This window comes from Filicampus tigris, chromosome 4 (assembly GCF_054856515.1).
Source record: "Filicampus tigris isolate MCC_2025a chromosome 4, RoL_Ftig_1.0, whole genome shotgun sequence".
NCBI classification, from domain to species: domain Eukaryota; kingdom Metazoa; phylum Chordata; class Actinopteri; order Syngnathiformes; family Syngnathidae; genus Filicampus; species Filicampus tigris.
The window spans coordinates 12,351,500-12,379,396 of record NC_141220.1 but is presented as its reverse complement, the minus strand read 5'-3'; the positions used below and the strand labels follow the sequence as shown (position 1 = coordinate 12,379,396).

General features: G+C 38.6%; 1 protein-coding gene across 1 annotated transcript in view; it reads left to right on the top strand.

The window, feature by feature from the left end:
- The first annotated feature begins 6,462 nt into the window (after positions 1 to 6,462).
- The window catches only part of tspan9a (tetraspanin 9a), a 222,225-nt gene continuing 200,790 nt past the window's right edge, over positions 6,463 to 27,897 (top strand). Inside the window, exon 1 of the mRNA XM_086028878.1 lies at positions 6,463 to 6,723. The gene's annotated coding sequence lies outside the window, so the exon portion shown is untranslated. The remainder of the gene's footprint in view (positions 6,724 to 27,897) is intronic.

Genomic DNA, 27,897 nt, shown 5'->3' with positions numbered 1-27,897 from the left:
CATCTCTTAGGCCTGCTGCAATCCTGTGTCACTCTCCCAGTGGACACTGTGGGGAAAGATTTGATTGACGATAGACATTTGCACGCCACCCTGATGTGACCACTGTCAACTCTTTACTTGCTTCACAGCTCAGATGTGTCATTTGAAAAACATCACTCGAGACACCCTTGGGCTAATCATGGTTCAAGAATGTAAATCCTCTATATTTCTATTGTTGTTGAACCACATAACAGATACTTGGAAAACATATTTTGTGGATTCTGAAATTAATACAATGCACAGTGAAATGCTTGTTGTCAGGTCTGCTGTCTCTGCAGTGAATGCTCCACCCCCTTCCCCTGTGTGTGTGCATGTGTGCGTGGGTGTGTGTGTGTGTGTGTGTGGGGGGCGGGGGTACGTGTGTGTGTGGGTGTTCGTGCGTGCGTGCAATTGCAGATTTGGACATCGGCTTGTTGCAATTTGCAAGCAGCTACATCCTATTGAACAAATTAGCAGCGGTCTGTTTTTAAGACAGTCTTGGGCTTCACTATTCTGACCGATCATCAACACTTTTCGTTAACTTCGTTGCATCTAGCATTTTTGACCTCTGCCCTATTCTTCATTCTGTTGCCAGCTTGCCTCCCTCCTTGCGTTCTGGTAATCCCTTGCACTCCTGCCTGCCTGGACCCTGTACCCGCATTCCTCCGACACTCTCCCAAGAGGAGCCTTTCACTCCAGCCACAGTCTTATCCACCGCGTAGTAATAAATACTATTTCTGCATCATAACAGAAGGCTCGAAATGAGCATTTTTGTTGATTCTATAAAAGAAAACCTATTGTTTGTTCATTATATTGTCATATTTGTAGTGTTTCAGTTCCCTGAGGTTAACCTGCCCCACAATATGAGAGATTTAGCCCCTCGAATGAAGTCACTAATTTGCAAAGCTGCTCCACAAAGTAAAACAAATATATATTTCAAGCCTTTTAACCTGCTGTTTATCTCCCCTTTCTGACCCTGGATCCTCCCCATAATTGGAGCCCTAACTCATTTGTAACTCACTAACTCACTCACTTGTCATCCATGAATTGCTTAAAATGGCAAATTGTGAAGTTTAAAATGCGCAAAATTGCTGGCCAACACATTAATGTGAGCAGAAAATATTTTTAAGAATGAATTGCAAATTGAATATACATATATTATGGCTGACAAAAAATAGTCTTAAGAAAGCTAAATGCTGTGCATGTAACCACTTTAAAAATAAATAAAAATGCACATCTCACAGTTCTGAGGTTTGGGGTTTTAGTCGAGGTTCTGGCTTTTGTGAGTTTTGAATGCTCTGTGAGTTTTGAATGCTCTTCGCTGGCTGGTACAGCTTCTCCCACGTTACAACAACATGCAAACAATTAAGACTATAAATTGTTCATAGCTCCAAATGGTTGCTTGCCCTGCGATTGCCTGGAGACCAGTCCAGGGCGTACCCCACCTTTGCCCCTTTACCCCCTAGGCAGGATAAGCTCCAGTTTATCCACGACCCCAATGAGGATAAGTTTGAAAGAAAATAGATAGATGATTAATTTGCACATGCAGAGCAAATGGAGTTTGCAGTTTATTGTATGACTTTATTTGTTCAAGCAATTGTTTTGTTCTTTTAAAATTTATTTGCAAAATATTTGATTGTTGTTGTTATTTTATTATTTTTTTCATATTTTGTTTTCATTGTTATTGTAATTATTGTGTTTTTTCTCTCCATGTTCAAATAAATCATTCATTCATTCATTTTAATAAAAGGCAAATAAAATCAGCAACATACACTTTAAAGCCAATGTGCTCGTGTGCAGTGGTAATACATTACTATATAGCCATTTTCTTCCTATTTATTCCATATTTACTACCTAGTACTACTAATCTTGCAGCAATTTTAAAGTATTTTACAAAATCCAAATCTATTTAAATGAATGCTACAATAAATGAAGTAACCTAAATATTTGAATCCACTTAGTCTGCTGCAGTGTTGTTCTTCAGTTTTGAAAATGGCAAACGATACAATGGTACACAATAACCATATTAATAGATATATTTTCTAACAACCGAGTTTACATGGGGCCTTGTGTTCGGATTCAAACGCCAAATCCAAATGAAATTGCTCCATATGAACGCCTCAGTCGGATTAAACAGACTGAATCTGGATGGAATGTCATTGGGATTTATGGTTCAATTGGAATAGCCAGTCGTTGTCCTGTCAGCGCAGGCTCTGTCTTGATGTAAATGTGCTGTGAAGCTCACATACGTGGAAAGGTGGCGGCTTACAATCAGAGCGACAGGAGAGCTTGATTTTTGGCACGCTATTTCTTCAATAAAAGTGTAAAGCAATCACAATTACTGTGCCAAATAGACGACTGATCTCAATCTTGATAAATCGTGTGATGTTTATGTTGATCTGTGCATGTCAGATCAAAAATTGCTGTTCCAATTCGGCATAGTGGAACATATCTACCAAAACAGAATAGATCAGTCTGCTTGTAAAGCCCCTGAGTATTATTATGTTTGTCAAGGCAGAACATTTGATTTTTATTATCTTTGCAGACATCATTTCTATATGCAGCCAATTCATAGATGGTGTCCAAGTTGGTGGTTTAGAAGAATTTCAATTGTGTTATTTGTGGTTAATGTGGTGTTGCAAAAGACGATTGATGTGATGCTGCTTGGATGAGATGCACCTCCTCCAATTACGGAAGCCATAGTTCTCAGTCAGAAAAGCACATTCACACACTCATGGCACAATATCAGTCAGAAATGAACATTAGACTAAATGCCCTCAACTATGCAAAATCCATTCAATGAATAAGTTTATTCTTATGTGTTGGATTAGATTTTTAATGGGATCGGAGGATTTCTGTGACTGTTCTAAACCAGGGCTCACCATCATGGTGATCCATGGGCCTGTTCTAAAAATAGTTCACCAGAGATGGGACATTGTGATTCTTGTGGAATGTTGTAGAAGTGATCATTTGAACATGTAAACGCTTGCATAAATTACTACAATTAATACAAAAATAAAATTAATGCTAATAATAATAATCAATATAAATGTGCATATTGCAATATCTTGGTAACTCATTGGGAGAAATAATTGACATGATCAGTCATCACATGAATTTAATTGATTATAATGGCATATCCATGCATCAATTTTTTATCCCACTTATCCAGTTCAGGGTCGTAGAGTGCTGAAGCCTGTTCTTGCTGTCTTTGGGTCAAAGGCGGATGACACTCAAGCTAGACTGATTGCCAATCACACATAGGGCATATACAGGACACTGTAGAGACAGACAACCATTCACATTCACATTGTCACTGTATGGGAACTGAACTCACGCTGCCTGCACCAAAGTCAAGCGAATGTACCAATACGACATCAGTGACCAAATAATTACATTGACGGTAACTTGAGCAAATGTGTTCTTCTTAGACGCGTGTCACCGATTTTACATTAATCAGTACCCAAGAAGTAGCTCATACTTTCAAAAATGTTGGTGTCTAAACACCTATTTTAATGCATGTTATATAAAGAACATAATAATGCTGACTGGAGGAAGTTGTTACCATAACTGATATCAGTCTGCTTTGACATAGTTCAGTTTCTCCAAGCAGATGTTATGGTATCTTTCTTTTAACAGTAAATTAGCTGAGCTGGAATCAACGCTCTCAATGGCTTGAGTAGGCTACATGACTAATTAACCACTTTCAGATGCAGTCAATCAAACATCAATTTCGCATATATCAACCTTATCCATTACAATTAACTGGTCAATTATTGTGCCCATGATCATCCCTAAGCAACTAAGGATAATCGTGGATACGAAGTAAGGAATTGAACCTACAACCTTCAGCTTGAAATTTGACTGCTCTTTTGCCTGAGCTAAGTGGCTTAATTCAGATGAGAGTACTTACATGGATCACTGGAGCATATGACAACATGACTGGTGCCATTTCTTTAAGCCATGCATGTGCCATAATTAGTGCAGGTCTATTTGGCAGCTGTCCAGGTTCATCCCACACTGGCTATTAAGTCATTAGCCCCTTATGCTCCTCCACGAGGCTCTCTCATCATGTGTATACCACTACTGCAGAGAGTAATGGCCAAATCACAATCAGATTATAGCCCCACGCTGTCAGAAATTTAGAGGTCACATCCAGATGCATCCCCTTTTACTATTCTAGAGTTTATGGGAGTGCATGAGGCATAGCTCAGAGAACTGTCACTCCCGAGGCAAAAGGCTGCTGGGCCACACACTGGTTGGGAATGTTATTAGGCTAAAGCTAAATTCCCAAGATAAAATCATATGGTAGAGGAATAGATTCAGTAGGAAGTAAAAAAAGAAATTGAGTGAATTTTTGATAAAGCTTTATACAAATTAAATTAATCTGCAAAATTAACGCTTGAATTTTGTCACCCCTAAATATAATATAATATAATATAATATAATATAATATAATATAATATAATATAATATAATATAATATAATATATAATATAATATAATATAATATATTATATTATATTATATAATACAATATAATATAATATAATATATTATATTATATTATATAATACAATATAATATAATATAATATAATATAATATATTATATTATATTATATTATATTTGTCATGTTTGGTTTGTTTTGGTTTTGGGCTTTCTTTAGTTTCATGTTTTGCTCAGTGTTCTGTGTCTGTCTCGTCATGATTATTGTGTCCACTTGTGTGCCTTCCACTCCCTAGTGTTGGCCAATCAGCTCACTCCTACCTTGTGTCTCTTGTCCAGGTGTTTCTCGTTGTCTCCTCAGTGTGCTTGTATTTCAGTTGCCAGCATCATTATTTTGCTTCAGTCGCCATTCATATTTGGTCACTTACCAAGCAATCACACGTTAAATTTAATGCTTCCTGTAAATGTTAAAGAATGTCATTAAAGAATAATGACAATTATAATGGAGAAACAAGCCCAAATAGCCATCCATCCATGCATCCATCCATTATCCAAACCGCTTATCCTCACGAGGGTCGTGGTTGTGCTGGAGTCTATCACAACTGTCTTCGGGCAGTAGGCGGCGTACACAGACAAATTTGTACCAAATCCATCCATCCACTTGCTATTGCACTTATCCTCCTGAATGTCACGGGTGCAACTGGAGCCTATCACAGCTGGCTCTGGGCTAGGGGCAGGGTGAACCTTGCTTGAACTGGTCACTATAACCAATTCCAGGGCACATTTTGACAAACAAACAATTGTACTCACATTTGCACCTAAGTACAATATAGAGCATCCAATTGACATAACACACTTTTTTTTTAATGTGTGACTACCTAGAGAGAAAATGTAAACTTTATATAGTGGGGCCCCACACCAAATCTTGAACCTCCCCACCTGAGAAGCAGACATGTGACTGCAAACCACTCTGCTGTGGAATTTACCAGATCAAATATTTTATTCAGTTAGAAGTTTAATCCAATAAACTATTGCGTGGATACTCAACTAAAACATATTTTCTAAATTAGTCTTCTTACAAAATTATGAGCATCTATAATTGACATGATGGCCACTGACTGTAGAAGCTTCATTGTTCAAGTGTCTTCAAGTGTTTGTTTTTTTCGTCAAATAAAAGGTGTCATCAGACATCCATCAATTTCATATAGTGCTTGACCTTTGCAGGATCATGCATTCGCTGTAGCCTATCCCTCTTGACTTTGGGCAAGAGGGGGGTGCACCTTGCCAGTCAATTACAGGGTGCACACAGACAACCAGTCACACTCAAGCACACTAATGGACAATACAATTACTGTAATTGTTTTTGGAACGTCTACTGGTAAGCCCACAAATAAAGAACACTTGTCGACCGTGCTGCTCAATTTACCAAATTAAATGTTATATTCAAAGTTAAATCCAGCTTCACTACAAACCCATGCAATTCATTCAGATACTAACTCAAAACATATGTTTAAAAAGATGCATTTAATAACACAACGGGACTGCGTCAGATAAAACAAATACACTTTACTTTTCATTTCATTTTTTAATCATACAGATTTAGTTAAATCTCAAGAACCGTAATTTTAAAAAAAGTATTTACATTTCATTTAATTTTTTATCATACATATTTTGTTAAATATCAAGAACCGACATTTTTCAACAACGAAATAATTATATAAAAAAAAAAATCCCCAACATTCTCTTAGTTACCAAAGTCATCAACATTTTGCCCATTTTGCTCAAGACCCATATACTGTACAGTAAGTCAAAGTATAAAGTATTGTATTCTACTACATTATATTTACTACCCCTACATTTTTTTAACGCATGTTTTAACGTAGCCCTACAGTAGAGTTGTTCAGCATCAATTCTAATTCTGTCAGCTTTCCCCCTCCAGCAATAAAGTCCCCCTCAGCGCCCCAGCGCGCCTCTAGGAGTCAGTAAGAGATTAATGTTCCTCCGCTTCATTTCCTGCTCGTCTAAACTCTCAACGTAGAGCAACTTTCATCAGAGACGCACAGAGTACACCCCGAAAGTGAAGAAGACACCCCAAACTGCCAGTCACAAAAAGGAGTGTCATCCCAGCGGCTCTGACTGGGACTGCCTGGAGGCCAGCAATCGGATTAAGAGACAAAGCATCGACTGGAAAGTTTGTGTTGGAGCTGCGGGCTTGTGTCGTCTAACAGGTTGTTGTGACTACAAACTTGTTGGAAGGTAAGTCAGTGCTAGACTCTCACACGGCTCTGAAACTAAGTCTTTTACTGTCACCAAAACCGTTTTTTTTTTCTTTGTCAGCGTTTTATTTCTGATTTTGATACACGGACGTGACACAGTAAAGGAACAGTAGGCTATTATTACATGACCACGGGCCACTTGATGTATTTTGGGCTGGATGAAGATCACGTCTCGAAGTTTACACCTCCTATAGGGTCATAACAGACTGACATGCTAAGTATTGTGATTGCACGTTGCACTGCATTATAATTTAGCGCTAAGTAGTATGCAATGAATTTCTACACCAGTCCAGAATGCCATGGACTCTCCGTGGTGTTTGGGATCTGACATCACACAGTTAAAATCTGAATGAGTTTTGAACTGGTGGTTGAATCCACAGACCTGGTAGACAGCGGCAAATTCATTTCCTCTGAGCCGCGGCCACGGTGAGCGACAAGCAGTGAATGACTTGTTGCTGATTTATATATGTCCCATACACTGTTTTTTTTTTTTTTTTTAGACCTGCAAAATATATAAATAAATAAATAAAAATAATAATCCAGAGATTCTGGTGCAGCAAGAATTTTTTATTTTATTTATGCCATCATGCCATTTGGTAACATGCTTTACTTGATGGCACTCAAAGTTTTTCATTTATATGCAGTATGTTCTCTCTCCCACTATTTAATTTTTTTTCTAATTTGTTAATTTTTAGTATTTATAATTCATAAAAACAATGCCTTATTCACAGAAAACTTACCTATTTTATGGGTTCTTTCAAGAACTGTGCACTACCCCAATTGCAACATTACATGGAAGCCAGTTTACTGTTGGATTAATGAGATTTCCTCATTGGAGCTAGTCAGTATGTTTATTTTCTCAGTGGATGTAGTCAGTATGCCCTGTCTTGGTGCATATGTAAACAGCTGCTCATTGCTCATGCGACTCGGACACGGGTCTCATTCACCCCGCATTTCACCTCAGCTTTCACCCTACTAGGAAGAATTATTTGGGATTTTGGAATATATTTAAGGGAATTTGTATCCATCCATCCACACGTACATCTGTGAGTTTGACATTGGACCCTACAGATGGCTTGGCTCAAAATTTATTGTAGCTTGTGGGTTTATTTGTTTACATATGACTTTGTGTCTACGGTTTTTGAGAGATCGGCATTATGTTTTTATGACGGGTAGGAATTCTTTCAAAGATGTACCCACTAATTGTGACACAGATGGTGAAAGCAACAATAGCCACAAACTTGTGGATCAATCATCAAATCTCATAAAATTTTAACATAATTTCTCATGTGTACCAGAAAAGACAAAACATTTGTAAGCAATTTGAATTTTAAGTTAAAATTGATCTTGGTTCAATGTATAGTTGTAATGAAGCAAGTTGTCGTTTTTTGTGCTTTGGAAGGATGCTTTTTTATTTTGTGGTCATTGAACAATAAATCTCACAAATATGTGATTTGCCGAAATCCTACCTCCTTTTACATGTTAACATATAAGATTGAAAATAATATTATAGATTTAACTGGTGACAATTGTTTAAGCCTTGATGACAGTTTGCCTCTCTTGTATTATTATTAAACAAAATAAGCAAGTTTAAATAATTCCTGATTTCATGTCAAAATCTGGAACATATTCACTATTTCAGCATGTATGTGTATCCCTCCTACATGTAGTTAGGCGCGAAATTAGGCATGCAGCTTTACTTCTCCCCTTTTTGCTGTCCCCATGGGACACTGTATGGCCACATTTTGACTGGAGGGTTTGTTTTATGCAGACTTTGTCAGTACTGAGGATAAACAAAGTGCAATGATGAAGCAATGTTGGTGTGCATTTCAACGATGCTCAACAGTCAAACGCCACAAGACAAAGTTTTCCAACTTCTCTTGTTATGTGGTTGTTATGTGTTATGCCTTGTACTTGATGTGCAGCAATAAATGTGGTCCAAGCCTTGAGATACTTGCCCTTGGTTTCCTCAGAGCATTCTCAGTTTGTAAAAAAAAAAAAAAAACACAAAACAAAAAACAAAAAAGAAAAAACAGTGATAGGTCACTGATATCAAACATAACTAATTTTGTGTACCGGTCTGGACCACTATGATTCCACAACAATTGTAAGTTTAGTTTGTTGAGAGTTTTTGCTGTAGGGAGCACTGGCTGATTCTCCGTGACAGTAAACAAAAGCAGCAATGTGTTGCTGTAACACACTGCGACACACTGGAGAGCTCGGCTCTGTGTTCTAGCCCTTCCTGAAAGTTCCTATTCTCTGGGACCGGGACGCACCAACATCCGCACTGCTCACGCTGCAGGGCCTCACAATAGACGAGCTGTGTTGCTGTATCAACATTTACTCCTCACTTGTCGTCCCCCCCCCGAAGGTTTATTCACATACTTGTGGGCCAATCGGTAACAGGAAGAGGCTGTCTGTGTATGTTTGTGGTGTTAGGCTTCATGAGATTGTATGGCTCAAGGCCCGTTGCCTCTTGTGTCAAAGAAACCTAACCGTTTTTTTTTAAATAGCAAATGATCTCTATTTGCACGTGCCCCTCGCCGTATCCGAATACAATATTAATATGTCATGGTTTCGATACTATGGTGCATGTGCCCGCAGCGTCCACTGCACGCACTCTGCAAGAAGCGCTGCCTTCCCAGCGCTCAGCCTATGGCAGTCAGGATGGCAAGATTAGCCGACTAATGGTGGGTAGGACCTACCCACTACAAATATGCAAAACAACACTCATTTTGACTCGGTCATTTTATAAGTAGCTCGGATGAAAAAGTGTGAGCACCCCTGTTGTAGATGATAAACGATAGACGTTAAACTTAAAAAAATAGTCGGACTAAGCAGAGTCATAAGACCATTTTTTCTATTTCTATTCTATTCTATTTCTATTTCATCTATGTAATCGTCTATTTTTGTTTGTGTGTGTGTGTGTGCGTGTGTGTGTGCGTGTGCGTGTGGTGTGTGTTTGTGTGTGGGGTGCGTTTTGCGGTGGAGGCCGCAGTTGGTCGACGGCTCATTTAAAATGGTAGTTGGACCGGCCTGTAGATGATTACTATTTGGTTCGGCCGGACAAACTGGCGGATAAACAGACGCAAGAAGGGTACCCTGGCTGGCGGAAGGCGATAAATGGACCACAAATATTTTGTAAAATGCCCAGCTTTTCATAGAACTATATCACTGAATGCACGATGCTTAAATTTAGCGATGGGCGAGTATTAGGGCTGCAACCACAGACAAAATTCACGGTTTGGTTCAATTTGATACTTAAGTGTTACGATTTGTTATTTTTTCAATACAACAAATATTTTTTAATTTTTCAAAAATTTTCTAAATTTTCATTTTATTCATTTCAATGTTATTACGTTTTGAACTTGGATACCTCTACTAATGATCAACGACATGTGGATGGTTTGACATCATTTCCTCTTCGCTCAAAGCTCTGGCAGGGCACGACATAGCCGTTTCTTCATCCTTAGCTCACAGGACATGACTCAATATATCAGGAGCAAAGCCCATAGCAGAGCTACCAACATTTCCAGAACAATTTGTCTCAATATCCATATTTTTAACATGACATCAAAAAAATGACTGTTGGACCGTTATTGCAGTACAGTGGTCCCTCATTTATCGCGGGGATTACGTTACAAAAATAACCCGCGTTTGGTGAAATCCGCGAAGTAGGAAACTTTTCTCTTATTTTTTTTGCAATGATTATGCTGTTTGTTTTAAGGCTGTAAACCTCACATTAACATTTATCTCTTGTTTAAACATGCTCAAAGTTCAAACCTTAGTAAGAAAAACTATACTTTATTGTTATTATTGTTGTTGTTGTGCTAATTATTAACATTGTTAATATTATTTTATAACGAAAGAAATACCAAGACCTTTTGAACCCTCCTGTTATGTTGTGGCTCAAATTGGCCTGTTCTAGGGAGAAAAAAAGAATAAAACTTGTTTTTTAGATTTTCATTTCTTAATATTAAAAACATTGTGTCATGTGATTTTTTTTTTTTTTGGATGATTAGAGCAGGCCACTGACCCATGAACATTGTTAATTAATGATCACAACAGCAAGTTAAATGCCCAAACATTTAAGAAAAAAAAGTAAACATTTTCCTAAAAATAAAGATGACCGGACTTTGGACATGACTGATCTATGGGGAGGAAAAAGCTTAATGTCCAAAAAATCCAAAATACTTCGGCGATTTCTTTGATATTTTCAAAATTAAACAATTTAATGGCTATCCTCCGAAAATGGTAATCCCATATTTATGTCCGTGTTTGTATACTTTCTTACTTTGTGACTGCATACTACTTCTACAGTGTTTATAATGATCATGATTTCCAGAAATTGTAGATTCTACTACATACAAACATTTTTATAGAAACAGAAATGTAAATTAGAATTGTCAACAAATGTTTCTCAGCAATGCAAAGACCCAACAAAAAAAAAATTACAGATTGTAACACTACCACAAACAGAATAAGCATATTGTAAATCACAAGCATAAAAAGCTGTCAGTAACAAATAAATATACAAATAAATGACAGCCGTCTAACCACCTGCTGTGCAATATGCAATAAAATGTATATTTCTGTTCCAGCAGCTTTTCTACAATAACAATGCTCCAAGTTAGCATTTCCTGAGGAACTAACTAACAATGTGAAATAAATAAATAAAATGGATAGAGCTATTATTTATGAGTGCACAATGAAGACTTCAGACACAACCGGTCTGACAAAAATACATGTTTCTACATGTTTCTTGCAAGACTACTATTGAATTTAAATTACTGTTCTTTTCTGTACATATCCAGGCCAGGTCTAAACCGATAAAGAAGCCAATGCATGTGATGTGTGCAACTGTACACACACTTATTAGATTACAGACAATTTGTGTAGGTTTGTAAGCACTATATCTTTGAAGCTATATCAGGTGCACACAACTTTTGGCCGAACTACTGTAGGTGGCGAGATGATGCTCCTTTCACCCCGTTTAGCTGTGGGGATTTTTCAACATAAAAGTTGCTCGTCGATATTTATTTGTATGTATTATTGGAAGTTATTCTTGGATTCTGTACTTTTGTCCATACTATGGGCTCTGTGCAAGATGCATTAAAACAAGGCTGAGGACCAAACATCAAACCAAACGTTCTTCTCTGAGTATCAAACTCCTGTTTATTTTATAGTAATACTATTAAAGTGGAAGTCAAGTCAAAAATGTTCTTTGTAATACATTCTACAACGTTTGTGCCCCCACTAACGTTCGCAAGGTTTTGCTTTTTGCAAGGCTTTTGATGTGAGCATATAGTCCCAGATGGACGGCCACATTTGGGGACAGAGGACGAAGGATGAGAAGTTTTCTAAAAAGGACGGCCTAAGCAATGACAAAAGTGGCTTTTCACCCATCCCTGTAATCGTACCTAACTGGGACAAGAACCGACGGAGGCCCATTTCACTGACGACTGACAGAAACTTGTCTTGTGTGTGAAATCCGCCAATACACTACTTCAGACAGAATGTGAAATATCACAACGCACCACTGATTAATATATCATCCCCTGTAGCAGACAGAAACATAATTCCAAAAGAATTAAAGAGCTTAGACATGTGGTTTTCACACAGGCAGAATTTATTATTATTTACTGTTTCAATCGATGATGTGTGATGTAGTGCAAGAGAAGCACCATTTTCATTTGTAAAAAAATCGAGTGGTGGTTACCATCCTCTATTCTGTTACAAAGACGTCTATATCGTCATTGTCTACAAACCATATCATATCACGTTTGACTGGTTCACTGGTATCACTACCGTTACTTATCAGAGCTCCGGGCGATCGACGGCGTCCGCCATTAGCCTACCTACAGCTCGAAAAAATTCCACGACATCCTCCGCGGTCTCGCGCCACCCTCACGTGTATATTCTGATACATTAAATTGGCTTAGAGACGGAGAATTGGATTAAAAAAAGACACCGACGTATCCGCTCTCCAGGCTTTAAAGGTAGGATGATGCAACAGCGCTCCCGGCACAAGAGCGTGCAGGTTTTGTATAATTTTAAGCATGATGACAATATATTTTAGATTATCAAATAAAAAGCTCGAGGCGTTTATCTGGGGCGACATAGATTTCTGACAGGGCTATAGCACCCCCTAGCCATGGTGTAGTGTCATCCCTGTTCGACTGTTACAACTGAACCCTGTGACCCTTGCAAAGAAAGCAACCAAATCTTCATCTGCTTGATAGGTAAAATGTGGTTTCAGTGGTAAAATTGATGAATACATGTTGTTGTCCTGAATCATGGGTCAGTTATGTTGTCTTTGCAATTTACAGTCTTGTCACTGGAAGGGAAATGTAAATGTACATCTTAAGTGACACTGCATGTTACTTAAAACAAAAGAAAAAAAAGAAAGTAAATGCCAACGTTCTTATCGTAGCATCTGACCTAGCTGTAGGTGTTTCGAAAATTGTCACAGATCATCTTGACACCAGATTGCTCAGGAGAAGATTCTAAGACAGTAATTTGCAGAACCTGCTGCTAACTGGGCATGAGGGAGCCTCATTGGGCAGGCAGACCTCGCTCTTCACCAGCACCATGCCAACACGCTAGTCAAAAGCACCTTTGTGAGTTGAGCCCGCTACTTCTCGGCCTGCACCCTCAAGTGAACTTTTGAAACATGAACCTTCTTGCTTTACATTATTACTCTACGTTAACTGCTTACATATGTGGTTTTAACATGGATGATTCTTTTTTCACCTTTTGTTCAAGTCAGGTAATAAGTCAAAAGACTTCCCAATGAACCTGCCACATTCATAAAAAAAGAAAACATTAAACTGGCTAATGCAAAAATGGGTGAATTTTTTTATTTTAAAATAGTTTCCCACACTTTAAACACATTTATTCATTCATTCATTCATTATCCATACCGCTTATCCTCACAAGGGTCGCGGGCGTGCTGGAGCCTATCCCAGCTGTCTTCGGGCAATAGGCGGGGGACACCCTGAATTGGTTGCCAGCCAATCGCAGGGCACACAGAGACAAACATCCGCACTCACAATCACACCTAGGGACAATTTAGAGTGATCAATTAACCTGCCATGCATGTTTTTGGAATGTGGGAGGAAACCGGAGTACCCGGAGGAAACCCACGCAGGCACGGGGAGAACATGCAAACTCCACACAGGGAGGCCGGAGCCGGGATCGAACCTACGACCTCTGAACTGTGAGGCGGACGTGCTAACCAGTCGATCACCGTGCCGCTAAACACATTTAAATTGAGAAAAAAATATGAACACATTGTAAACATTTATAACCATGAAAAAACTAATTGCAATGATAAAAATATATAGAAAATGTTGTATGGATTGTAGTATTTCTGTGCATGCATTGCCTTTAAGAGGTGGGGCCGGTGGGTAGCATGTGATTTTTGTCAAATTTGCATGTGAGTGCCTGAGTGAGAGCACAGCAGCCCCTGTGTGAGCATGCTCAGTGTATTTGATTGCTCTTCTGGCATTTAACTCATTCACTGCCAGACATTTTCAGACCCTCTTTTACCCTAACGTTTGAAAAAATTGAAAGAAATATAAATAAATTCCTGGGATTGAATGGCTGGAACGTGAAAAGACAGATAAATACGTCAATGGCAGTGAATGAGTTAATAAATAGCTGAAGTGCTTTCGAACCAGAACCAAATAAAGTGAAGCATCATTTAGTTATTATGCTCCTCACATGTGGAACAACCTGCCCGAACACCCGAGGTCTTCTCAAACTGTCAGTTCGTATAAATCAGGGCTGAAAACAGTGTTTACTGCAGCATTCTCATTAATCTATCCTAATTCTCTAGTTTTAATCGCCATTTGCATGTTATCTTTTTCTTTATCTACACTGATGCTTGGTTTTAATCATTTTAATCTAATTTATTTTGATTATTTTAAATGTTATTGTATTTTAAAGATGTCTTAATATTTAGTTTTTTTTTCTGTAATTTTAATCTTTTACGTCTAGCACTTTGAATTGTATTGTACGTGAAATGTGCTAAAGTCAAACTTACCTTGCCTTGCCTTAATGTGCTGACAACAGCGGCTCTCCTGCGAGGGCATTACAATATGTAAGTACTCTAAAGGGATGGGCAACTGCAGGCCACTCTTTGAGTGGCCCCGGAATTAATTTTAAAAAATAGTGAGGGAATGGCGAAGAAAATCCCAGAAAAAATGGGAAAAATTCTAAATTTGAAAAAATACTGAAAAGAAAAAGATGAATAACGTCATTGATGGGCTCTGCAAAATAAAACATTACAGCTGCAGTGTTTCCCACATACGCATTTAACTGTGGCGGTCCGCCACAAATACATTTTAGCCATTACTAAAATACTTTGGTGCTTGTAATAACTTTCATTTCTGAAAAAAAGAAAGCTGCTCTGCTGCTTGTGTGGTCCTTGTGCAAGTCTGCTAATTTATATCAATACCGATTTCCTTTGTAAACTGAAAATACAGTGCCTCACGTGAATGGAGTATCAACCGTATGGATGTTTAAAGTTTGGGAATCAATCTTAGTGGTATCAGCTTTTGTTGTCTTTTTTTGTGTCTGTTTTGGATTGGAAACACCGTTTCGCATTGGACAAAGACTACGTATAGGGTTAAGGTCTTCTGAGTTTTGGATTACACGGCGAAAAGACGTTTTTTCTTTTTTTCGGCACACATATTTCAAGAAGCAGAACTCCCTTAACCCTGTTAACCCGTTAACGTGTAAATATGACAATAACTCAGAGGGAACCCCACAACAGAGCACATCTTGCATTGTAAACAGCAGCCTGGTAGGCTCCACAATGTCACATACGCCGATGAAAAAGACACAATGCACATTCCCTAGTGCCCACATGTACAGAACCGTATACAGTCTTAAAGTTGTTTGAATTATCTTTGTGAAACCAATAAAGATAAATACTTTAGGCAACTGTCACTTAATGTATCAACCTCACTTTGTAATGCTCTCACTCACTTCAAAGATACAGTATGCATTATGCCAAAGTCTCATGTCCTTCAATAACAGCATAAGACTGCTGTTCAATTTCATTTCCACACTTCACTTCATCCTGTTATGCAGGAGTTCACTCATAAAACCACAAGCTAAGTTAGGCATGAAAATATGTTGAAAAGGTTCCAACTTAAGTTATTTGTTGTATAGTTTTTTCCAGTGCATGTTTTCAAAGCAGCTATACAGTACATTGTTACTAAAGATCAAGTTCTGCTTATACAATACAGTACAATACAATTGTATTTATATAGCGCATTTCATAACAGCCAGGGCTGTAACAAAGCACTTTACAATACAATAAATAAGACAAAAACAATAAAAGGCTGTGGTACATGTATTAATAAATACAGACATAAATAATATATAAAATATAAATAAAATATAAATAAATAAAGCCAATAAATTGACATAAAACACTATATACAATTGACACCGGAAAAGAGCCGAAAAATTCAGGTCTGATCAAAAGCCAGAGAAAAGAAATGTGTCTTCAACTGGGTTTTAAAAATGGACAGAGAGGGGCCTTGCCTAACAACCAACGGGAGGGCATTCCAGAGGGGAGGACTAGCGACAGAAAAGGCTCAATCCACTCTGAGGCTCCGCTTGGTCCTCGGCACCTTGAGCAGCGCCTGATCCGCAGACCTGAGGCTGCGGGAAGGTGCGTAGGGGCTATGAGAGGGGCTATGAGAGGTACGCCAGGGCGAGGCCATTTAATGATTTAAAGACAAATAGGGGAATCTTAAATTGAACCCTGAAATGCACTGGGAGCCAGTGAAGTGAGGCCAGAATTGGCGTTATATGCCCCATCTTCCGAGCTCCAGTTAGTAGGCGGGCAGCAGCATTTTGGACCAACTGGAGACGTGTGAGGCAGGACTGGCTGACTCCAAAATAAAGTGCATTGCAGTAATCTTGCCGAGATGTGACAAAGGCATGGACGACTGTTTCTAAGTGCTGATGGGAAAGGAAGGGCTTTACCTTAGCCAACTGTCTAAGGTGAAAGAAGCTCAACTTTACAACAGCGCTGATTTGCTGGTCCAATTTAAGATCACTGTCCATTTTAAAACCCAAGTTTGAGACTGTTGGCTTTAGATGTGAAGACAGGGGGCCCAGGTCAACAGGGTGGGACATCCAGTCTTTGATGTCCTCTAGGCAGGGCAAAAGTGGTCTTAAGGAGGAAGCCTCTTTTTTGCTTAGCGGGATATAGATTTGACAGTCGTCCGCGCAGCAGTGGAAGGAGATTCCGTATTTTGTAAGGATGGAACCCACTGGCAGCAAATACAATGAGAACAGCAATGGCCCCAGAATAGAACCCTGTGTGAATGAAGCACCAATCAGCCAAAACAGTAAAATGAGCCGAATTGTCAAGAGGGTCGCCAAAGACACAGGCGCACTTTCTGCCATCCTGACCAATTGCTTGATTGAATACATGTTTTGTATTCAAATCACAGTTATTGTTTTTTCCCCTCTACTTTCCTTCCTTTGGGCATTGCAAAAATTGGTAAACACTGGCAAAAATGCTTGAGAATACTGCTCAGAAATCAGTACACAAGTATACTGAAAATGTTACAACCTGCCAAGGGACTACAGGTGCGAACTAGCCAATGGCTATAATCTGGCATATGTAATTGGTTATTAATATAAACGGTAGTTTTTTAAATAAAATAAAATAATATATACATTACATAACATTTTTTTTAAATAGACAAATTGCTCCAGCTTTTGATCAGATCAGTTATTGTTTTTGTTTGTTATTTTGAATTCACTGATTGGCAGTCAGTGATCGGGCCCAAAAATGGTAATCATGTAAAGTCTAGTAAAAACACATTAAAACAATCTCTTAGGAGTTTGACATAGCGAGGGTATGAATGATAAATTGTTATATTATGAGAGAATATGTTACAAAATAATACATGGATTAATACAGCTACATGGTTATCTCATGCAATTCCTTTTGCCAATTTGCTGATTGCAGATTTTCCTGCCTAATTTCTGGTCATGGCTTTGCATTTAATAATTTCTGGTCCAGTTTCCTTTGGGTGTCATTATTAATCTGCATGTTGAAGCTACGAAGTATTGGAAGTTGGAGGTAACCTGATAGTTGCTATTATTAGTAAAATATGTCCTCCAATCAGCGAGGCAGCTGCAGATGTCTTGATGCAAAGCAGCATTTTGATGGTGAAGTCATTTCATAAAAACAGTTCGTAAATGCAGTATTTCAAATGTGCACCATTTTGTTCTGATTTGTGGTTCTAGCTCGCACACTTTAAAATGTCATAGAATCTCCCTTTATTACAAAATGTGCTCATGTGCAAGCGTGCATGTGCGTGCATGTGTGCGTGTTTGCACTTAAAAGTTCTGCACAACAGTTTATTTTCACAGAGGCGCCTCTTCTCATGGAAACATGCCTTTCGTTATGCCCCCTCCTCTTTTTGTATGCATATGTTTTTCATTTAGATTAAAAGATCTGGGCTTCACCAGCGTGAGGAAATGTGTGATGACTGACATGTTTACTTACCTTCGCAGGGTTGCCAGAATGCCTCCGGATGAGGATGTTTATTTCCTCTGACGGTTCATCTAACCTTTTTAAAATCAAAATTTTATGTGAATGTTTGATAGGTGTGGTGTTTTCAGCCTGCCGTTTGTCTTGCCATGTTTTCACGTTGAGTACCATTAGAAAATGAATAGTTGATACCAGGCATCAGTCCCATCTCTTTATTTATTATAGTCACGTGGCTGTCTCAGGTGCTCAAGCGCTCAAGAACAGCCATTCCTCATTTCAACATTTTTGCTCCACAGCAGGATTTGAACCTTTGACACCTCGGTCTCCAAGCCAAGTCTTCACATAATAAACTGAAGCAAAATAAACAATTACAACTAAAATATTAGAAACGATGATGGGTTGAGAGCTGACACTTCATGTGGGCACCATTGACAGCCATAACACAATCACAATCGTATATGAATTATATTATAATCATATGAAGGAAAAAAAAAAATCTTTCATGAATCAGTTGTATTGGATCACAGATTGTGATCACAGGTGTACCCGATTGACTAGCGTGTTCAAGCATTATATCTAGTTTTTGTCCCCCATGTAAAAGGAGATGTCTTTTATGTCCCGAGATGCATTGTTGTTGTTGAATGTGGTACTTTCTTTTATTTGAGGGCAATGACCCGGATTATTGTCTTGGAAAACAGGCACTGTCTTTTGTTGTCACAAAATGAGATTCTTCAGCCAAGCAAGGACACCTCAGCTCCTACAATACATTTCACGCCACACAGGTTGCAGGCAGTGTCGTGTCAAAGAGAGGGACATTGGCTGTTGTTAGGCTCGTTAACTGTTTTGAGCATTTTTTTTTTTTTTCAATTTCACACATTTACACAGACAAAGAAAAACACTTGAAATGAAAGAGCATAAACTCTCAAATGTGGGGCAGTAATATGGCCCACAGCTTTCATTTGCTTTAGTTTGTATGTTTGACAAGCTGAGAAAATTAGGGCTGGGAGGACACACTTTTGTCCAAATCCAATACGGATACAGCCCGATACTTGGGCTGTGACCTGATACATATTGTGACACTTAAATATTACAAACATATATATTAAAAAAACTGAGGCATGTGTTTCCAAAGGTTTAACGTAAGTGCCATTTGACATTTATTCAAGTGTCATGCTTGAAAATTGCATAAACTGTTCCAGTAACTGTTCCTGACAGACAGGAGTGCAATAAGTAAAACTCAGTTCACAAAGCTCAACTTTAAGCACATCAAATGTTCCAAAATTATGTTATACAACATGCAAAACATAACATAGGTTATCATAAAATGTCACGATACATTTGATATTTTTTCCCAGCCCTAATATAAAAAATCCATCGTCGCCGGCAGCCACTCGTCATCGAGAATGTAATCTCCATGTCACAAGCAGGCCCCGCACAAAACAACAGACACACACAAACTTAGAACGTGGTGATCGGTGAAATAAAAAGAATACAGGAAGTCTTTGAATTATGACGTACGCGACCTATGGTGTTTCGACTTTACGACGCCTGTGCCTCTTCCTGTTCTCTTTTGTCCCCAGCACCATAGTGACTACGTTTACATGCAGTCAATATTCGGGTTAAGGTAAAAATCCAGATTAGTGAAACATTCTGAATATCCCGTTTACATGAATGAGTGGACAGAGTTACTCCGGCATTTGATTAACCTACTGTGACGGCGATGCACGGCGTCGTGACTCAAATGGACGTCATTTCCCCTGGTTACTTTCAACTGTCAATAAAACACTTGATATTCATGTCACTCACCACAAGAATGAAGCAGCCGGTTTCCTCCACGCTCCAAAAGTGTGCTTTTGTGCTCCGTCTCAGAGCTTATTTACCTCTGCTTGTGTATTTGTGGTGGTTGCGCGCCAAACACCGCACTTCCCCATACAATCTCTTCCTGTACTACAAAGACCAGTATTCCTTGCGCTTGTGCATGTGCAGAGTGTCTTGATCGTGTCTGTGCGCGCCGGCAATAACTTTGCCTTTTTCACCCTTCTCTCCTCTTTCTCCATCCACTTCTCAGCAGTAATGCTAAGTACAGCATCTTATGCTTTTTATTTTAATATGTTTTCTTTTTTTTTCATACAAAGTATTTTGATAGTAAATTTTCGACTTTATTGGTGAAATCCGACATACACTGAAAATCAGGTTACATCGCCAGTGAAGGACCTCTTTCTTTACGAAAGGACTTGAGGACTTCCTGTATGCGGCATGTCATTGCATTGTGGGACCGCAAGGTACACAAAACTGTTTTATTTTTTCCTTACTCTGCCTCGTGTCAGGAGTGCAGCACCTGCGTGTGACGTGGTACAGGTTAAGTCCGTTCTGAACATCATTTGGCTGACTCGGACCAACTGGGACCACGTGGAGACGGGAAACAGGCGATTGTCAGCTCTCCCAATGTGTATGTGTGTGTGTGTGTGTGTGTGTGTGTGTGTGGGTGTGGGTGTGGGTGTGGGGGTGTGTGTGTGTGTGTATATATATATATATATATATATATATGTATATATATATATATATATATATATATATGTATATATATATATATATATATATATATATATATATGTATATATATATGTATATATATAATATTCAGTTTAGATATTTATAAGTATCTTATTTACAACATGCAGTTTCACTAAAAATAAATTATATTGTCACACAACACATTTGACTATAAATTAAAAACTTTCAAGCGCATGCTGTGAAGTTAAATTAATTTAAAATGCATAATATAGCTACTGACAGTGCAAACCATACCATGATCATGATGACTTATTGCTGGTAAGGAAAGAAAACATTTTTATACCCTAACGCTTCTTTTAAATAAGTATTCTTTGGAAACCATTGCATGTTTTTCCAATTTAACAATGTTTAGCGACTTGCTCAAAATGGTAATAGAAAGGAATTGGAACGGGAATGGAAAGTATGACCCCCTACAACTAGCCATCAGGTTTGCAAAAATTGTAGTTTAATATTAATTTACTATTAAGTGCATTTTCCTTTGCAAAACATACCATATCCTTAAATACACAAAAATGCGGAAGTGTTGCTTTTGTTTTGGAACTGGGAAATAAACCAAATCAGGCACATCTTTCTGAGGTTTAAGGAAATAGGAAGGAAGGAAATTCCGACCCACTGTTTGCCTTTAGTTCAAATAATTCATGCATGCCCCTTGTCCCTGTTGCTTTCTTTGTCGTGGCAGCAAACACCACCGAGTAATGTTAACTGGGTATTCTCTGCCCAACTCTTTTTGTTTGACTCATGCATTCTCACACTCTGGGAGATCCTCTTTAACGTGCAAATGAAATGCAACCAGACCGTGAATGCCAGCGTGCTCTCTCATCTCAGTCCAGTGCTTTAGGCTCAAGATGAAAGCTACAATACTGGTGAGAAATTTTTAAAAAACTTGAGAAGACTTATTTGTTTGTTTCGGATAGAAGATGACCTATCTGGTATTCATCTCCATCTGAGCTGAGTTTTCTTAGTTTTCCTATTGTTTCTTCATGATTACAGAAAAGGGCTGCTGCTTTAATCCCGTACTTTATGTGGCTACGAGCATTTAATCACGCCGGAGACTGACTGCCATCCTGCATGAAATTGGCTCTGTAGCCAGCAGTCCTGTCCAATTGCATATCAGGGGCACTTGATATCCAATCTAGCTGTGAAGGGCTTCCATGGCGTTTATCCCACATCCACTCTAATGAAGTAATGCATTAAACGCATTCACAATGTTTGTGAATTATTAGTGTTCCGACAGTAAAAACAGAAACAATTCCAGCTGGTGTCCTAATAAGGGCAATGATGAGCTCAGTCGGGTTTAAGTTGATTATGATTTAGTGTGTGGTAGAATGTCTCTTCAATCTGCAGTAAGTAACAGCCCTCATCTCTTTCTGATGGTAGGATGCGGTAATTAGTTTACTCTGAGACGTCACTCTAGATTTGACATCATGAGCTGCCTGAACTTGTGCTGGTCTACCATGACACCACCTGAGTTGTGTGCTCAACCATTCGTTTTCCAGCCGACTTATTGCATTGAAGGTCACAGCAGGGAAGCTGGAGTTGTTCCCAGCTGACGACTACAAATTTCCAAATTCCAGTATGATGCGAGAAAATACTGATTGAGTACATATACAGTACAGTGTACAGTACACTAGTCTAGCAACCTGTGTAGTATAGTGCTGTGGTTCAATTTTGTACGTCACTGATCCACTACTAATTGCTGACTTGTCTGCACAAAGCTTGCCAATGTTGACCTGGTGCAGGAAAGGGCGAGACAAATTGTCTGTTTTTATAGGCCCGTATGGATTTTTTGTGATATACTGCAACAACAAACCAATGGCCTTGTTTAGGTTCTCCAGAGAGACTTAAAGCTTTGTAATTAAAATTCAATAGTTTAAATAATAGCTGGATGTTGTTGTCATGGCTGAGTAGCTCTTTTTACCAGAACTGCATTTGTTGCAGGGGGTGGCTGCTATGGGGCTTGATTATTGCGTCGGCCGTCTCTGTCGATGCCTTGGGGCCTACCCGCACAGCGCCTGTGCGCCTTGGCGCTATGTCTTGGGCTGCGGTAGTTCTTTCACTTCTGTGTCCTGGGGGCTCGAGGCAACTTGCTGCATTGGTGAGAGGTTGAATGCATGACCTTAGCTCGGTACATCTACAACCACTATGACTCAACATTTGGTACTGCTTGAGTGCTTGGGCTCAGAATTGGTGCTGGATAAGTGTTTGCAGTCACAATTGTTTTATGTATAGATGTGAGGACTCTTGCTTGAGTTTTTACCTTTATGTTTTTGCCTGTCTCTGTTTTGATTTGTTTCATATACTGTATGGTGTATGGCACCCTTTTTGAATGAGACAGGTTTTAGCTTGGCAAAAAAATAAGTGTTCTGTTTATTTTTGAGCTTTAGAGAGGGCAGGTATCGGTCACCATACTCGCATGGACAGAAAAAAAAATTGAATGCTACTAGATGAAAAAAAATGGTAAGACATAAGAACAAAAGTGAAGGCTTTACTTGTTGAAATGTTATTGTTTCTCTCAAGTACTTTGGAAAGGTACACAAGCTGCTTAGCTTTTTGGCAGTCATACCTGCCTGCTCATTGATCTAAGTGGGCTGTAATGGATGGTGTCAGAGAATATAATCATAGGGCACAGTCACGTTCCAACTCTGTTCTCTTTTCCAAACCAACTCTATACACTGTTAGCCAGATGGTTATGGAAGTAATACACGATTATGTGTGTCATGTTAGAATAGTGCTAAACCTGCATTTGAGTTAGGATAGTGCTATATCAAAAGTCAGTCAAAGAGCTTCAATGCGCTTTCAGATGTTCTACAAACACAACTAGAATGTGGCAAAACAAATCTCACTCCATAAGCACACATAATACCTACGTTTACCAAATGAAAGGCAGCTAATTGTCAGTGATCATACTGTTGCTGGGTCATCAGTAGGTAGATGAGGTGCAGTGTAAAGCGCTTTGAGTACCCAAGGTAGAAAAGCGCTATAAGTGACAGCCCATTTACAGTATTTTAATTCCCATTTAGATGATGGTTGAATCAACATTGATGTTGTGTGATTTATGGTTGAAAAGCAAACGTTGACCCAATATTTTATCAACCTTGCACTTTCTGTATAATTTCTACTTTAGGTTTCAACGTAGATACAACACTTAAGCCGAACCATATTTCAACATTGATTCATCCATATTTTGCTATCAGGGTACAGACTAGCTTTCAATTAACCTTAAATTGTGGCGTTTTAGCACTGTGAGGAAACCAATGTACTAATAGAGTGATATGCAAACACATCATTTCCATACTGCATATGCCAAATAGTTGGCTTTTCGATTCTATTTTTAAATATTTAATGCTGAATAAGAATAAAGAATTGGATCTCAATCCGAATCCCTGACCATTGATTAAGAATTGTGACTAATAAAATGAATGTTTAGGAGCAAATCATACAGATCATTCAGATCAGATCAGATCAGATTCCTTTTTCAAGATAAATGTGCATTGACCGGCACGGTCACTGTCAGTTCGACCAGCTTTGACGCTTATGTGGGTCAAAAGCATCTGTGAAGAAATACTATCTTCACAAAGCCTGAAGAGAAAGATGATACAGTTGCTCTTAGTGCCTACGCTCACAGTGATTGATCACAACAATGCGTTTATGTCCATGCAACAGCAATTCCTTCTTATTTATGGTGTGCTTAAAATGAAACGTTTTTGAACCTGGAAACATACTCAATGCTTCATGCCTTATTTCTGCCTTTTGGCTAATACTGATGATTAGTAGATGGAATGGAAGATCTTATTAATAGATGGACAAATGGCGGTGACCACAGTGCGACACACAGTAAGTAAGTTTGACATTTTCACCATGTGAAAGTTGGTGCGCAGCCAAAAATGGTTTGCAAGGATTAAGCTAGTCATTTGCAATAAGGTTTTATTCTTCATGTATTAAATTTAATGTTCCGTTTGGTATTTTTCAATTTCTGTATTGCCAAAAACATGACAGGTCCAGAAAAAAAGAGAGAGCAAATGAAATAAACGGAATTAACTCCATGCACAAATATTTTTTTAAAAGCTTTAAGCAAATGGGAACGGAATCTTGGCTCATAAGAATAATATTATTCGCTGTGTTGTCATCATTCACAGATGGTGGACCAGGAAAAATACTGTTAACGTGGATTCTATTCTCCATAGGTTTGTTCCTGCACATTCTCAACATGATACTTGAATCCTAACACTGTTATTCATGCACACAGGAGGCACGCGTTCATGGAAAGATGGCAGGGAGATGCTGATAAAAAGAGATACTAACCCAGCAGTGGGTACAAGGAGGAGCATGCGGGGAGTCATGTTGCTTCCAGGGAAATCTTTTGCAACCACAAATAATAAAAAAGGCTGCGCTTTGCTGTGATTGTAAGCAGTCTGCTATAGATTGGAAATGAAATTAACATTGTTTTCAACCTAGACATCCTAGTATATAATTGTGTAAGGTTTTAAGACATTTGCTTCAACACTACAACATATGTATTTACCTATGTTAAGAACCTTTGGTTTGGAGAATCCAAAGCTAAGGCAAATTCACATGATGAAGGATCTGTACTCATTGTCCCTGGACACGAATGCTTTACAATTGCGGTATATATTTGAGTATAATCATTCCAAATACTTTAAGACCAAAAGAAAAATGGTAAAAGCCTTTTCTTGCATAATATTGTTTTAGTGGCTGCACTTCTAAGATGAAGATTAAGTTTTCTCTGGGTGCTCGTAGTGTGGCTTGACAGATTCTCATTTTATATAGAAATTGAAAAGTGAAATATTGAACAGGTAAAACCTAAAAAAAGAGTCTGCCGCTCCAGATTTAGAAAAAGGAAAATGACTTCTTTCGGCTCTCGTCCCTGCCTTTATTACAGATACCCTGAGGGATCATTACATTGCTATCCAATGACTATTGTATCCTTTTATTCCCGGGATCACAGGATAAAACGTAATCAGTTACAGAGTCCGAATTATCTGTTCAACTACAGAGATGGTGACATTTTGTGTTTGTTTGTACGCATTTGTTATAGAAGGCGGGGGGCAGGGGCGGATGTTAATTGGGAAACTCGGGACAGCTCCCAAATGGCTGGTCTATTCCAGACGGATCTAGTCAAGCGTTCTTTTTTTACCCCTGAATAAATGGTATATATGTAAGTAGTCTTTTCTCACACACACCACTATCACCGACTGTGTATATTCAGTATTATGGTAGCTCATGTGATCGCATGACCGTAATGAGCCATTCAAACTGTTTGTTTACCAGAGAAGATTTGTTGTACTAAAAAAACAACACGGCATAACTGTTCCGAAGTTCGTTAAGGTGAACCGTTGTGTCTCATACATTACGAGACTATGACTTTATTATTTTATTCACTCCCGGCCCATCTAGTACAGCAGAACTACACCACTGAGGAATAAATTAATGTTCCCCTCGGATAGCGTGGATTTTGGAGTCACGCAAATGAGCATTTTGCAATGTTTCAGCCTTAAAGAAATGTATCAATGCAGCTGCCTAGACGTTACTGTTCTGTCTTCACATGAAAATGACCAATAGCACTCAAATAGGTTCCTGCATTTATTTTAAAATACATGTACGTGCAGGTATGTGCAATGTGCATGGTTGAAAAGTCACTGTTAAATAAGTAAAGCTGTGAGTGATTTATTCTTTGAAGCATTAATATTAAATAAACAGTAAAACACTCCCATGCTCAGTCCCGCTGTAAGGTTCCTGACAGAATTTTAGAAATAGTATAAGATACATTTTTCAGGAAGTGAATTTCTTCAATTTCTTCAGCTCACATTCACAGAGCTGACAACTGAGAGAAATTCACTTCCTGAAAAATGAGCTGATATATATATATATATATATATGTATATATATATACAAATATATATATATATATATATGTATATATATATACAAAAACAATCGTGAGTCCAGCTTTAAGTGATTTTGTATTTATTTTATACGTGCAGTATATTCTCATGTTTGGGGTTGAATAAATAGACATAGGCACTTTACCCTTTTTTGCCGGTCCGTCCGCCTCCTGGGTACCCTTGCGTCCTCGTCCCTCCGTCCTTATTCATAAAAATAATTGTCCTTTGTCCTCATCCTTTTAAAGCACTTCCATCCATACATTCCCCCCACCCCACATACTCACCAAAGAAAAAAAATCCTTTGTGCACTCATACACCGGAGCCCGTATCACGAGAATCTAAGCGCTGCTTTTGATACAGTAGATCACCAAATTTTATTAAATAGACTTAAAAACCTAGTGGGTATCTCTGGTACTATTTTTAACTGGTTTCCACTGACCGATCTTTCTTTGTAAGTATGGATACTTCAATTCAATTCAATTTTATGCCCAATACTTTTAATCTTTATATGCTTCCCCTTGGGGATGTCATCAGGAGACACGGCGTCAGCTTCCACAGCTATGCTGATGACACACAGCTGTATATTGCCGTGTCTCCTGATGACACAGGACCCATTGATACCCTTTTAAATTGCATTTTAGATATTACGTCATGGATGACAGAGAATATCCTACAGCTCAGTCAAGACAAAAGTGAGGTTTTAGTTATCGGCCCTGAAGGTCAGAGAGAGAAACTTTTTCCAAAACTTTTTGGATTTTAAACCCTCAGAATGTGTGAAGAACCCGGGCGTCATCAAGAATATCGCCAGAGTCCGCCCGTTTCTCTCTCAGGCTAACATGGAAGTGCTGATGCATGCTTTGATTTCCTGTCGTTTAGATTATTGTAATGCCCTGCTCTCTGGCCTCCCCAAAAAGAGTATCTTTGCTTTACAACTACTCCAGAATTCAGCCGCTTGGGTGCTGACGAGAACACATTACACCAGTTTTAAAATCACCGCATTAGCTACCCGTGTGTTTCAGGATCGATGTCAAGGTACTTTTATTAGTTTATAAATGTGTTAATGGTTTTGGGCCATCTTATTTGTCTGATTTGCTTTTACCATACCAACCCTCGCGCATCCTGAGGTCCTCTGGCGCCGGCCTTTTAA